The sequence below is a fragment of the Papaver somniferum genome, chromosome 6 (genome assembly GCF_003573695.1).
Source record: "Papaver somniferum cultivar HN1 chromosome 6, ASM357369v1, whole genome shotgun sequence".
NCBI classification, from domain to species: Eukaryota; Viridiplantae; Streptophyta; class Magnoliopsida; order Ranunculales; family Papaveraceae; genus Papaver; species Papaver somniferum.
The window spans coordinates 17,841,415-17,855,288 of NC_039363.1; the positions used below are offsets into that span (position 1 = coordinate 17,841,415).

At 36.8% G+C, this 13,874-nt stretch overlaps 1 long non-coding RNA gene across 1 annotated transcript; it reads right to left on the minus strand.

The window, feature by feature from the left end:
* Positions 1–121: 121 nt before the first annotated feature.
* On the minus strand, positions 122–3,656 carry LOC113287083. Its single transcript, XR_003329687.1, has 2 exons — positions 2,930–3,656; positions 122–2,796 (listed from the first exon to the last, which is right to left on the minus strand). It is a non-coding gene; the product is annotated as an uncharacterized LOC113287083 (long non-coding RNA).
* Positions 3,657–13,874: the final 10,218 nt, after the last annotated feature.

Sequence of the window (13,874 nt, forward strand, 5' to 3'; positions counted from 1 at the left end):
CAGATGGATTTGAGAAAGGATGTGGAACGGGCTTTTGAAATAAAGAAGCGGAAGTTTAGTTCTAGTCTTAAGTTTAGTTTTCATGGATGTTGTCAAGTTTAGGTTTTATGTAATGTAAATGTAATGAAAAAACTAGAACAAATTCAATTTCGTTCACCATAACCAAATACTACATCTTTATTAAAATTAAAGCTGATACATTAATTAAGAGGCACTACTTCATCGTTGTCTTCATCATCCTCATCTTCAGCTTGAACTCCAAATTGTTTTTCCAAATTTCTCTTGTTTCGTTTTTCTTCCAACTCCTCTGCTATCCCTTCCATCTCCATCTCCATCTCCATCTCTCATACCATCAATTGTCTGGGATTCATTGTTAAAGTGTTTGCATTTAGAATCTTATTCTTGTCAAAATCTGAAACAAATTTCTCTTGAGTTTGTCGATGTTTTTTCATCTACGTAGTCAAGAACTTCCGGTCTACAGCTCTTTGTTTTTCGAGGGTCTTCTGATGCTCTATCAAAGTATCAAAAACACCTTCACTTGCTTATCCTTCTTGGGCAGCTTTTCTCGCTGCTCTTGCATTGTTTCTTCCTAACAATTTTCTCTTAATCGAAGCATTGAAATTCAAGTTGGAATTGTTATTTTTTGTGGTTTCTGCTGAAGAAAATGGATTCTCAAGAGGGGGATGAGATGTTTGAGATGGTTGTGAACCTGGCGTCGAATGAGAAGAAGTGTATGGTGAACTTGCAGGTACATTCTGCATGTTTTCTAACACTTCTGGATTATATTTAGGCAACGCTTTGAAAATATGATAACAACTTTCATAAGCAAAAATTTTCCCATGTTTGTGCTGCCAATCAGTTCGACACTTTCGGTCGACATCAACATCGACAAGACCACTCGCTCGAGCACGAGCGGCTTGCATTAAAGCATCAACATACAAGGCAACTTGGGCGTTAATTATAATGAAGCGTCCGGATAATCCATTAGCATCACGATCGTTGATGTTCATAGTTTCTTCAAGAAATTTAGCAAATATGTTATCCCACAACTTGATAGATTGTTGTTGGTCACCATCGACACTATCTTGTGTAAAGAACACATACTTTACACAAGATAGTTCATGGCTTTTCTAAAAAAAGCAAAGTCTTAAATACAAGTCAAGGGTGCGTGACCAGCAACATACGATAAAAAGTAGTCTGTAGATAAAAGTTTAACAAAAAATTGAGAATAAAAATCAACTAACGAGCATATTCTAAGATCAAGTTAGTAAGTTTGCTGGAAATTTAAATTCTAAGAAATTATACTTTGCTTGAATCAAATGAAATCACCACCGTATTCATAATTGTCGTCACCAATACATGATGAGAAATAAGCAATATATTGTTGTTTTTCTTCAGTTGGCATGAGACTCACACTTGCTCCAATGGTTATATTGATGCAGTCACCACTGTCTTAGAAAATACTTGTATTGGGGCAGCATCCTAGGAAACTATAAATATATGAATCCTAGACCTGAGAAAGATTTCAAAGAAAACCTGGTTAAATTGGGGCCTATAGCTACATGACAAAATAGAATCATTAAGAAGTAATTCATAGAAACCCCTTAACCAACTATTTTCTTAATGGCTAATTCACCCCTGATTATTAGTGTTAATTCGGATGATTAGTGTTAAAATATAGTGTTAGATGTGAAATTAACTTGTGTTAATTAATCATCTGAACATGAAAACATTTGAAAATTTGAAATTTTTAGAAGAACACCAATTCAGAATCGGTATATGTTTACAGATTGTAACCTCAAAAATATACAGAGAATTTTTGAAACTTGCTTCTACCCAGAATCGGTTTATATGGACATGAAAATCAACCGATTATCCATAATCGGTTTATATGGGCATGAAATAAACCGATTGTGGGTAAAATTTGTCTTTTTTAATTATGTGTTGTTAAACAAATTAAAATTCATTTTGTACCCGAGTTAATGAAATGAAATCGAGTATGATTTCATACTCATTTTATGATCGAGTATTAACTGGAAAAAAAATGGGTTAACAAGAATCGGTTTACCCGGTACATATATAACAACCGATTCCTGACATTGCACAACAGGAATTGGCTTATAAAAATGCTCATGTAATCCGATTCTAACAAAAAAAAAAACACAGAAAAATAATTATCTCTTCCATACCAGAATCGGGCTATGTAGGCAATAACGTAAACCGATTCTGGTTCAATTTCCTCTAACTAGAATGCCCATCCAGGAGACTCGGTCTTTGTGGGCATAAACAACAACAGCTTCTAAATGAAATCGGTTTACAAGTGCATTGACATAGACCGGTTGTTATAAATCCAAAAAACTTTGATTTAGAAAAATTGGATTGTTCGAGTGATTTCATGTTATTGAAAGCTACTCTAGGGGACTGGGTTAGTAGAAAAGTATATGATTCGAGCTAAAACAAAAAATTACATATTTTTAGTGAATTTGGTGATTATCAACAATGTTTTCATTTGATTTTGAATTCTTAATTTCGATGGAAATGGAAATGATTTTGATTTGATTTAGTTTTTTGTTTTTTTTTTTTGTTATTAGGATTTAATGAGGATAAATTGGTAGTATTGATATTTGATAGAGGGTAAAATGGTAGTTTCATCAAACTTAGACACCCCTTATCATTCTTTATGGGGTGGATGAAAAAAATCCATAGGCCTTAATTAATCACCATAGACCCCAATTTAACTAGGAAAGAAAAGAAAGAAAATATTATTAGCCGCACAAAAAAGCTGAGCACGTCGTCCTGGCAATAACGAAATGAAATGTGTTAGTTCTGGAAGATTTTTTTTTTTTTTTGTTAAATCTGAAATAGCATATTTTCTTAGTTGTTTATTAATTTGGGAGGTGCAATGGAAAGAGTTGTGTAAATTGCTCACTTTCTGTTGTTAATTGGGCGGTGTAACCAAAGATGAAATCACCCTATGATTATGATTCATGAATACTATAGAGATCGTCAGCTTACAGATGTGGATTTTGAAGATGTTTGGGCAGTGAGTGCTCTGTGCTCCTCCTAAACGCGAATGGGTGGTTTACAAATCACTTCATAACAAGATAGGTACAGATGACATTATGCAGGACAAGGAGGTCACTTTAGTCTCTAGCTGCTTGCTTTGCACGAGACGCTCACATTTTGAAACTTCCAAACATCTATTTTCGAGTGTGCATATGCTACTTCTTTATGGTGCTGGATTTGATCCTGAGATGCTGCCTCCCTAAACAAACTTCTCAAATACATTCAGATGACACTTATAACTTGAGCTGTCTTGCGGGTGCGACATGCAGCCATCACCTTTGCCAATACAAACACTATATAAACAAGAAATATTTATCAGATTTTGGGATTAACAGAGATGATTTTCCAAGTCTCCTCATACCAAATTATCAAGATCGACCACCGTTTTTTTCCTCCATTTCTTTCTGGTCATTTTATGAAGAACAATATTGTAGTATTGGATCCGAAGAAGAAGATGATGAGGAAGATGAAGGTGATGATGAAGGAGGATTTGTGCAAGAACTGTAATATTGTTGTGTGTTGTATCAAATCAAATACAATAAAGATGGGTCTTTATAGACAAAAAGTTACACAGATGATGGATGAGCAAAAGTAGATAGAGGCCATTGCCCTTACCACATCTGCCAAGGGGAAAAAAAATCATTTTATTTTAGTGGAGGAGAAATTTCAACCGTGTACTTAATTTGTAGATCATGGATATACTAACAGCTAGGCCTAGAATGTGGTATTTTGGTTGGGGGAGTAAAAGTTTAATAATTCATTTAGGAGGCACATAGAAAAAGAAATGTAACTAACACTTTTTCCCTCTTTGGTCATTAGTAACCCGCCACCAACTTTAAAAACTTAGCTCCACCATTGAAGTCTTTATGTTATTGCATTGTGATTAAGAGTACCATGAGCATTTTGATTGTCCTGTGTTTTGTCAGGAGCTAGCTGCATTTTCTTTTGTTGAAAATGATATGCAATCAGTTTTTAGTATGAACATATCTTAAAGAATCTTAAAACCTTATCTAGTACTTCACCATTGTTATTAACTCAAAATTTTGTTCTCTTTCCTTAGGTCATCGGTACTTATCAAGACCCACAACTACTATCCGAGCACCAGTTTTCAATTACATGTAGCTAGCTAGCAAAACAATGTTTAGAGACTGCTAGTGGGTTTAGGTAGTCAAGTACTGAAACCCCGTTTAATGTCCGTGATCGCCATTTTGTCTATTTCCAGATTCCATGATCATCCAAAAATTTATGCCATCCAAAATGGCTTCAAGATGAGAGGCATCAAGTATGAATGACCATACAAAACATCTTAGTGTATATTGTTATTATGGATGTAAGCAAAGTCTAATAGAAAACAAAGCAAGTGAGATATTGGAGGAAACTATGGCCGAATAAGAGTTGGGATTAGATACTTGAAACTACAGTAATGTTGTTTTCGCATTTCATCTGATTATGGTTAACATGTATACAACATTACTGGGTTTTTTTTACAAGAAGACTTGGTTGAGTTAATCAGAAGCCGTGAAATGACATAGAACACTAAGACCTGATCCATAACATGTTTTGACGATACTTGTAGGAGCGAAATATCGCACATTCATTATATATGCGAAGTAAAGGTCATCTAATATGAGCGAAGATTATCGCACATAGTAAAATTGAGATGAAGTATCTGATGATGTCAGCACAATCACGAGTAAAGTTTGAAGATCTGTGCGAAGAATAAAGTGTGCGAAGTTATGCGAATGTACATTAGCGATTGTAACGCACAGTGATTCCGAAAATAGGGGATCTATTAGCTGTCATCCACTATGTAATATCCTATATAAAGGGAAAAGCTATCATGTAATAGAGGGATCCTTTAGAGTGTGTTAGACAAGAAATTAGGAGAGAGAAAGTTTATTTGGAGAGCAAGTTAAGTCTTTGTATTATCTTGTATAAAATTTAAGATCTTAATGAATAAACAAATGATTTTCATTACGATTTCTTAGAGTGTTGTTTAGATTCTTGTATGGATGTGATTGTAGGATTTCCTGCAACTATATTTTGGCGCTAGAAACAGGGAGGAGTGATATGCCCTGTTGGTGAATTCGTTTACAAATCAAGTTTACAGAATTTTAGATCTAATATTTTTCTTTAAACAATTGAGATTTTCATCATTAGAACCTTTCAATTCTTCTTAAAGTAGTCTTTCATTTTTTAATACAAAAAAGTGGTGATGGTACGAATCAGATATACTGCTGAACAAACAGCGACAGCTAAGAGGAGTAAAAGAATTGCTGAAAGAAGAGGAGGTGCAATTCCTGAACAACCAGAGGTAGGAGAAATAGAAAATCAAAGAAATGCAACTCCAATTGGACCTCAACGTGCACAAGAGCAGAACAATGATATTGATTACAATCGAGTGAGTATTCATACTGCGCGAACGAATTCTACCGAAGAAGAGGAACAAAGGACTGGAGATGCATGAAGAATTGAAGGAAATGAAGAAAATATGACAATTGCAGAACTTAGACAAAGATTGATTGCACAACGACGAAGAGAAAAGGAAGAGCGTGCGAACTTGATGCGTTAGAATGGTGATCTAAGAGAAGAGAATCTCAGATTGCAAGAACATAGATCAAGAAGCACTACACGATCAAGATCTAGGATAAGCAGAAGTTCATCAAGACGAAGTGAATCTAAACAAAGAGATGCTAGGCGAGAGCAACCTTTAGGTAATATTGATGATAACTTACAAGTAGGTGATAATTTACAAGATAAAAGCGATGAGAGACGCATATAATATGACCGATATGAGTAACAGCGTGAACATCATCGCCGACAAGAAGGTCAAAGGAACAACAAACGTCAAAATGAAGGAGAACGATATCGCACACACTATGAGTCAGATAATGATGAGTAAAATGATCCAGAATAAGGGAGAATTCTATTGCATGGTAGAGAAATATTGAGATATCAATATGCACGCGAAGAAGATGATGAAAGAAATAATGCTATTCGTGAACGTATGAAAGATGAAAGAGAAAGGCGTAGGAGAAGAAGAGAAGAAGCTGAAGAAAGAGAGATACAAGAGGCCATGCGACAGAATAATCATGAGAATAGATTGAGGAAAGCGAGATTAAAAAGTCCTATGCGACATGACTTAGATAAAATTATGAGTGAAGAAATTCTTAAAGAAATGACAGAATTAAGAGAAATGATGACTGCGCGAAGAAATGGTGGAAGGAGATAGTTAGAGGAAGCAGTAGAGGAAGCTGGAAAAACACCCTTTGCAAGAAAAATTTAAAACGCAATAATACCACCTAAATGCAATTTTCCAGTATTCACAAATATATTTGATGGAAGCACATGTGCAGTACAACACATAAAAGCTTACAATCGATCTTTGTTGCAATCGGAAGAGAATGATGCAATGTTGTTGATGAGTGCTAAAAAGTGCATATTTCTATATACTTTTCTTGGCATTTAACTCATCTTTTGTGCATTAATTCTACAGTTTATCCCATATTCTGTATTTTCTTTGTTTTCAAGAATAAATATTTTTATTAATTAATTTTGCATTTTTAGGTAATAAATAAAGTTTGGATGAATTGCGGAACGAAAAGAGCAGAAAAGTAGTAAAAAGCCGGGAAGAATTACACAAGGAAGCCGCGAAGAATGTTGTGCACAAGACCAAAAGGCTAGAAGTGGGCTTGAAGAAGAAGAATTGTCCTTAAAGAAGATATGGGCTTGGCATACCCAAGGCCCAAAACCCTTACTCAAACACACTTCCACTATCCAAGCCCGTCTCGGATTTCAGCCGTCAGATCGAAGCATTTCAGCATCCTACGGTCGCTCCATCATCGCACATCAAACTCCGAAGCCCCCGCTTTACATCGCAACGCCCATCTCCATCTTGGGTCGTCCGTTTTGCTACATCCCTTCATCCGACGGTCGCTCCACGCTTACCTCCATATCGCCGTTGGATCCACCTACCATCTTCCCATCCATCGCTCCTTGTCGCAGATCATCAAACCTCGCTGAACCCGCTCAACACCCGAGCGCCTAACACCTATACCCGCAAAACAAACGCACCCTTCTTCCCAAAACCATCGACTCCATCTTCTCCATTCCGTCTGCAGAGAAAACTCTGCCACCACCATCACCTCCACTGCCCCTTCTCAACCACCATAACTCCCACCAAAAGCCATCATGGCTTCTAACAACCACAAACCATCATCACTACCACGTCCTACATCTTCCTCAACAACTAATTTCATCTACTTCCACGCCACTGAACCCTAGGTGTGAAGTTGGTGAAATAGGTTGATGAGCTAGAAGTAATTGGAGCAGGATATGGAGCGGGAAGAGAAATAGAAGGATGGGTCGACGTGATGGAGCAGTTATTTCATCGAATTAGGTAAGATTTGGTGAACCCTGATTTTACTGTTTGGGGATTTTTTGGGGAAAAAGCTTGCATGTATAAATTGAAGACATGGGTGTTGATTTTGGGCATGCCCGGGCTAGCCGGTGCACCAAGTTGTAGTAGTTTATTTTCAGTATTGTTCATCATGTTATAATTTAATAACTAGGGTTTTGATGAAACCCATAATCATATGTTAAGATAATTCATGTTCATGTTGTTGTTCTTGATTGTGCTTCATTGCTTTAGGATTGATAGTTAGCTAATGGATCAAATTAGCCTATGATCAATTGTACTGTAAGAAGACAGTTGATACTAGGGGTGAGTTAGAGAAGTTGGTTGATAAGTCATCCATTTGAGACCTCTCTGGAAGAAGAAATGTGCTTAATTGATAAAGGAATGACAGTTAGCTAATTAAACCAAATTAGCCTGTGATAGGTTGTGCTGTAAGAAGACAGCTTATACTAGGGGTGAGTTAGGGAGATTAACTGATAGATCATTCATTGTAGTTTTATCTGGAAAGGAACAAGAACATAATTTGAATAGGTATTGCCTTAGCTTAGGGTTATTGGGTGAATTCAAATGCCCTAGTGCTTTTAGTCATTAGAAAGATTTAAAATACAACACCAGCTCCCTCCTTGTCCCTGTGGACTTCCCCTTATTTGCTCACTCACTACTTTAGATCCTGTATACTTGCAGGTTTAGGTTAAAACATAGTTTTAGGACTTATTCCTTGAGCTACCAGTTGTGTAAGTATTTCCCTGCGAGCTTGACAGGGGAAGCTTTGCAATGGTTTGAAGGGTTGCCAGTAGGGACCAATATTAGATCATTTCTTCATTTACAGAACGTCTTTTTGGGACAATATATAAGTAATAATATGTCAAAACCAGGGATTGAGACGACCTTTGGACTTCGCAGAAGGATCAATGAGAGTTTGCGTCATCTCACCACGCGTTGGAGAACTATGTGTAGTGAAATGGCAAGAAGATTGGATGAATGAAATTTTATACTAGTCTTTATCAATGCTCTTTTTCCTACGGACTTATTATATACATAGATCTTCAGGATAAAAGACACCATAACAATGCCAGAGTTGCGCGAATTTCAAGAGGAGTATATAGCGCTTGAGGAGAAGCAAAGGGATATGGAGTCTTACCCAGTTGCAATACCTAATGCGAATAATGGGAATGCAAGTTTACTCTCAAGGATGACAAATGCTGTTGCGAGTATATCTCAGAGAAGTCAAGGAAAGAACATTACAGAGGTGGAACAAAAGCTGGTAGCCATGGGTAGCGAAGATCAAGAAGAATTCGAAAGAGAATACAAAGAAAAACAATTCCAAAATCGCGGAGGAAATAATAAGATTCAAAGAATGGATAACCCTCCAGAAGTCTATGGAGGCCAACAACCATATTATAATAGAAGACAAGGAACTGGAAAGGTGGTATGAGAACAAATAAACTTGCCCAAATTAAATAATACAGTAGACAAAATCTGGGAAGACGTTATATTAATGGAAGAAATTCCTGAACCACATAATGTAGGAGATGAGCCACCACCGGGGAGAAGGGGAAAAGAATCTTGTGTACATCATCGCTTTCATGGTCACACAACAAGTAATTGTAGAAATGTGAGGAAAATTATACTGCGAATTATTGAGCAAGGAAAATTGGACCACTTCTTAGTAAAGCAGCCACAAAATTTACCACCACTACCACTAGGAGGAAATACATATGGTGCGGAGAAAGGAAAGAATACATATGTAATCGAAGTAGGTGCGAAGGCGAAGAACCTATACTGTAATTCGATTATACACTCATTCAAAAATATAGAAGACTTTCATGATAATATCTTAAGTCTTGTGCATGCGAGAGATAATGATGGAAGAGAAATATTCAACCTTGCGAAGGTATCACCATTAAAGGATTGGCAGAAACAGACCATTTCGTTCAGTGCAGAAGAAACACCAAGAGGAGGAGAACCACATGAATGTCCACTAGTGGTGAGGTTAGGGATTAATCCGAAAGCAAAGTAGAGGATGACGAAGAATATGAAGCAAATAATTGGGCCATAAATAAAATACTCATAGATCCTGGGAGTTCCGTCGATATACTCTTTTATCATGCATACAAGACTATGGGTGGAAGAGATGACGAATTAATTCCTTCAATTTATAAAATTTATGGCTTTAACGGTACTGCGAATAAGCCAAAAGGAGAAGTGACAATGCGAATTCCTCTACAAAGTCTTCCAACAGAAATTGTATTATGTGTTGTTGATGTTGAGTCACCTTATAATGATCTGATTGGGAGGCCATGGCTACATAGTATCTTGGGTATGGCTTCGACATTCCATCAATGCATAAAGTTTCCTTTAACTCAAGGTCTTGGCATAATAAGAGGAGATACAAATGAAGGTAGAAATTGTCTGGAAATTGATATTGACAAGTGCGAAGAGCGAGAATGAAAACGAAGAAATTGGAAGAAGTATGCTAAAGATAGTGAAAGAGGTGAAAGATTAATGGTGGATGTAGTGTCTAAAAATGGAAAAACAGATAAGCAGGTTACTGAAGCAAAATCTCTGCGAATAATAACACCAAACGAGCCAGAAAGATTACTTCTAAAAGAATGAGAGCGGATGCAGAGGCAGAAGTTGTGTTCTCAGGAAAAAAGTGAATTGTTCGATGATTCTCGCACAAAAGAGATCGAAGAAATCATGCGAGATAATGTTTTGAGAAGCATCTGCAAACTTAAAGAGATGCAAAAGATGAAAGAGGCAAGTGAATAGTATGAAAAGTGCAAATGTTTTTATTCATGAGTAAGAAATTAATAAGAATTCTGTGTACTAGAGTTGTATAACTCAAGAATAAGAATGGAATGAAAAATTCTATTTTCATATGATGATGCCATATCAAGAGAAGGCAAATGTAAGTCCTTAAAATATGACGTTAATAGAAGGCAACCGAAATAAAAACTCTAACTAGGGAGGCTAGGCATCCGAATGTGGCGTGCAACCTAGTTCTCATAAATGCAAGAGGCAAAAAGTAAGACTTATCGCACGTCATAATAGGGGAAAACCTGGTAAGCATGACTCAAGAGAAAGCTACATCGACCCTGGAATTTGAGTCACGGAGATTTGGGGTGAGAAAAACGAATATGCCCATCCAGGAGAGACACCTAAATCGAAAGATTGGGGTAATAAGATCTTTCCTAAGGAGTGCAGAAACTCGATCAGGGCGACGAGGTACACAGTTGAGTCAAGAGTGCCCGGGGCGTCTGGAGCATACCTTGCCATTCTTGACAAGTCCTGACTATGATGCACTCGGTCCGAAGAAACCCCACTTAGGGTGCAGTCTCGTAACCATAAACCTTATCGGTGGAGGGATAAGAGGCTGCGAAATCAACTAGTTATTGTATTACTGGATGGGAGGAGCCAACCTTAACCCGGTAGAGGTAAGCTTCCTTGAAGGGGAAACCACGGGGAATATAAGGACGGCACCCTCCATTAGGGAGATTAATTGTGTCAAAATACGTAAATGTCATGAGGCTTTTTACTCATGGGAGTATTAAGGCTTGTCATATTTGCGCACATAAGAAACCTGAAGAGGTAATAATACAAGAAAAAGATAAGGCGAGATCAATGGGTCGATACACTACAGTGTAAAGACTTCTTGCGATTTCGTCGCACAAGAACAAAGAATTTTTTGGGCAAAATAAGACCTTTAATTAGGAAGGCAAAATAAGACCTCATGAGAAAAATAAGATATATGCTAACCTTGTTTTGCAGGAAATTGAATGTGATGCGAATAACTTCGCATGATACAAAACAAAAATAAGGCAGAGAACGACATTATGTTCATCAACCTAGCAATATGTGCCAACTAATAGAGGCAAGAATGAGAATGCAAACATAAGAAGAATGTTATTTGCCCCATTTCATAGTCTCATGCACGTGCGAGAAAGAATGACATTTTTCTATGTGCGAATAAAAATATAAATCAAAGGGAACATATATTAAAGGAGCAAAAATTAATAATTAAAAGGTGTTCATTCCAAAAGACATGAAGATATACAAGAGACAGAAAAAGAATTTACAGCAAGCGAAGAATGATTAATTTTTACCTGAATTATCTTCATCATTTCACTCGGCATCAGAATCACTTGCTTCTTCTTCGTATTCTTCATATTCTTCTTTACTATCAGAAATATCAGGAACAACTTCATTGGGGGGAACGTCTGCGAATGTATACTTTGAGAGAGGAATATCATTATCAGCATAGACTTTATTAACAGCTGTATCACGAGCACGAGTGGAATCCTTGCCATTATTCGAAACATTGAGGGTATATTTCTTCTTTAACTTCTGATACTTGGAGTTGCGAGCAGATAATTCCATTGAATACTTTGCGGCTTCCTCAAGACGTTTCTTCTTTTCAGCAGCTAATTGCATAATTCTTCAATCTTCTCAAGATAGTTTTTCTCTTTCTCTGTGAAGTATAAATAAGCAAGTTAGAGTTAAAAAAGATATTATCCTCAAGAAATGACAAGCATGAAATAGCAATAAATGACCTTCATGATTGGAAATAATGTATTTAACCAGTGCAGAATGTTCAGATTGAAGGCTCACGTTTACGGCTAAACCCTTCCTAGCATCATTCAGAACGTTTACGGCTAAACCTTTCCAACTAAATTCAGCTTCACTTTCTATTAGAAGTTGAGAACGGATTAAATTTCTTTCATCAACAAGTGCGTTCTTTTCGCTCAAAGCTAAGTCACGTTCAACTTGAACTTTAAGGACGGTTTCTTGGAATCTTTCTAATGCCTTCGCACCCTTGAGAGCAATCTCATCTTTTTCACTAATGAGTTTGTTCTTCCTTGCTTCCAAAACCTGAATTGTCTCTTTATTCTCATGAAGACGATGTCTGAAGTTATTAAGTGTAGTCAATAGGGGTCTATGATCCATTCTAAGAGCAGTATACTTAGTCTTAATTCTTCCAGATTGAGATTCTCAAGTCCTTTGATAGGATAATTGTTTAAAGAAGAGTTAAGGTGTTCTAAAAGAATTTCCTCGTCAGAAAAATTAGATGCCTCATCAGAAAGATTATAAATGTCTGCGTATATAGGAAAGTAAGAAGTGCAAATTATTACATAAAGAAAAGAGAATGAGAAAGTTAAAGATCACGCACCAATAAGTTCATCATTCCTGTCTGGGACCTGGTGAATCAATTCAGAGTTGGTAGAATTTTCAGCTTTAAGTTTGGTATTTTCTCTCCTCAGCTTGAGAAGTTTCTTTTGGTAATCTGAGGAAACCACATAAGATAGGCGAGAAACCTACGAAAATATAAGGAAAGAATTATGTAATAAAAAGAAAGAATAGAAATAATATCAAAGAAAGTGCGAAGATCTGAACATTACCATAGAACCAATTGCATATTGGAAACTTGGGTTTATTACAGAAGCAGCTCCGCGAAGAGATGGGTCATCCAAAATGGGAGCATCGCAGATTTTAGAGACCATTCCAAAAGTGCGTTGTAGTTCATCATCATTAATAGCCGACATTATATCAGAGAAAAGGGTGGATAAATATTTCAAGGAGGAGGAGATTGATGGATCTTTAGAAGCAAGAATATCATCATCGTCGGATTCAGGACTTGAAGAAGGGTAAAATTCTTTACGCTTCTTGGAAAGATCCGAAGAAGACGTTTTAGACGAATATTTAGACACAAGTTTCTTGGGTTGGTTCTTGGCTTTACCCATAGTCTTAACACCCGAAGTTTCAACCTGTGCGAATAATAAAGATAAGAAACAGAGGCAACAATATTGTTAAAATTAGAGAATGGATGTTCCTTGCTTCATTATTCTGCGAAGATGACACATCGTGTGATGTCTTGGCCCTCTTAGCCATGTTCTTTGGATTAACAACCTGGATTTGGAGGAGTACGAAAATAAAAAATAAAGAAAGTAAAGCTTTGCGAAATTTAGAATATTTCTGCGAAAATCTCATACCGCTTTCTTATTCTCATCTTCAGACAGAGCCAATTTCTAAGGTTGGTAAGAAGAACATTTCTCAGGAAGGGGAAGATCGCAACCGTCGGCAGCTTTGCCAGACACATAAGGACCTTCTAAAATTACAGGACAATTAAACCAACATGTGTCATTAGACCTGCGAGCAGTGCTATTGGATATGTCATTCCAATCGACATCTTGCATAATCTTCTCGTCTTCAGAAATGCCATCCTTCCTTCTTAAGTGAATGGCCCATTTGGTTGATTCATTTTCATAATTGCAACATAGTAGTGTTTGAATAAATTATCAAGAGTATACACAACAGGGTCGATGGCTTTATCACGGAACAATTCATTTCGCACCTCATAAGAATAAGAAGTTCCTAATCCTGCTGCGCGACG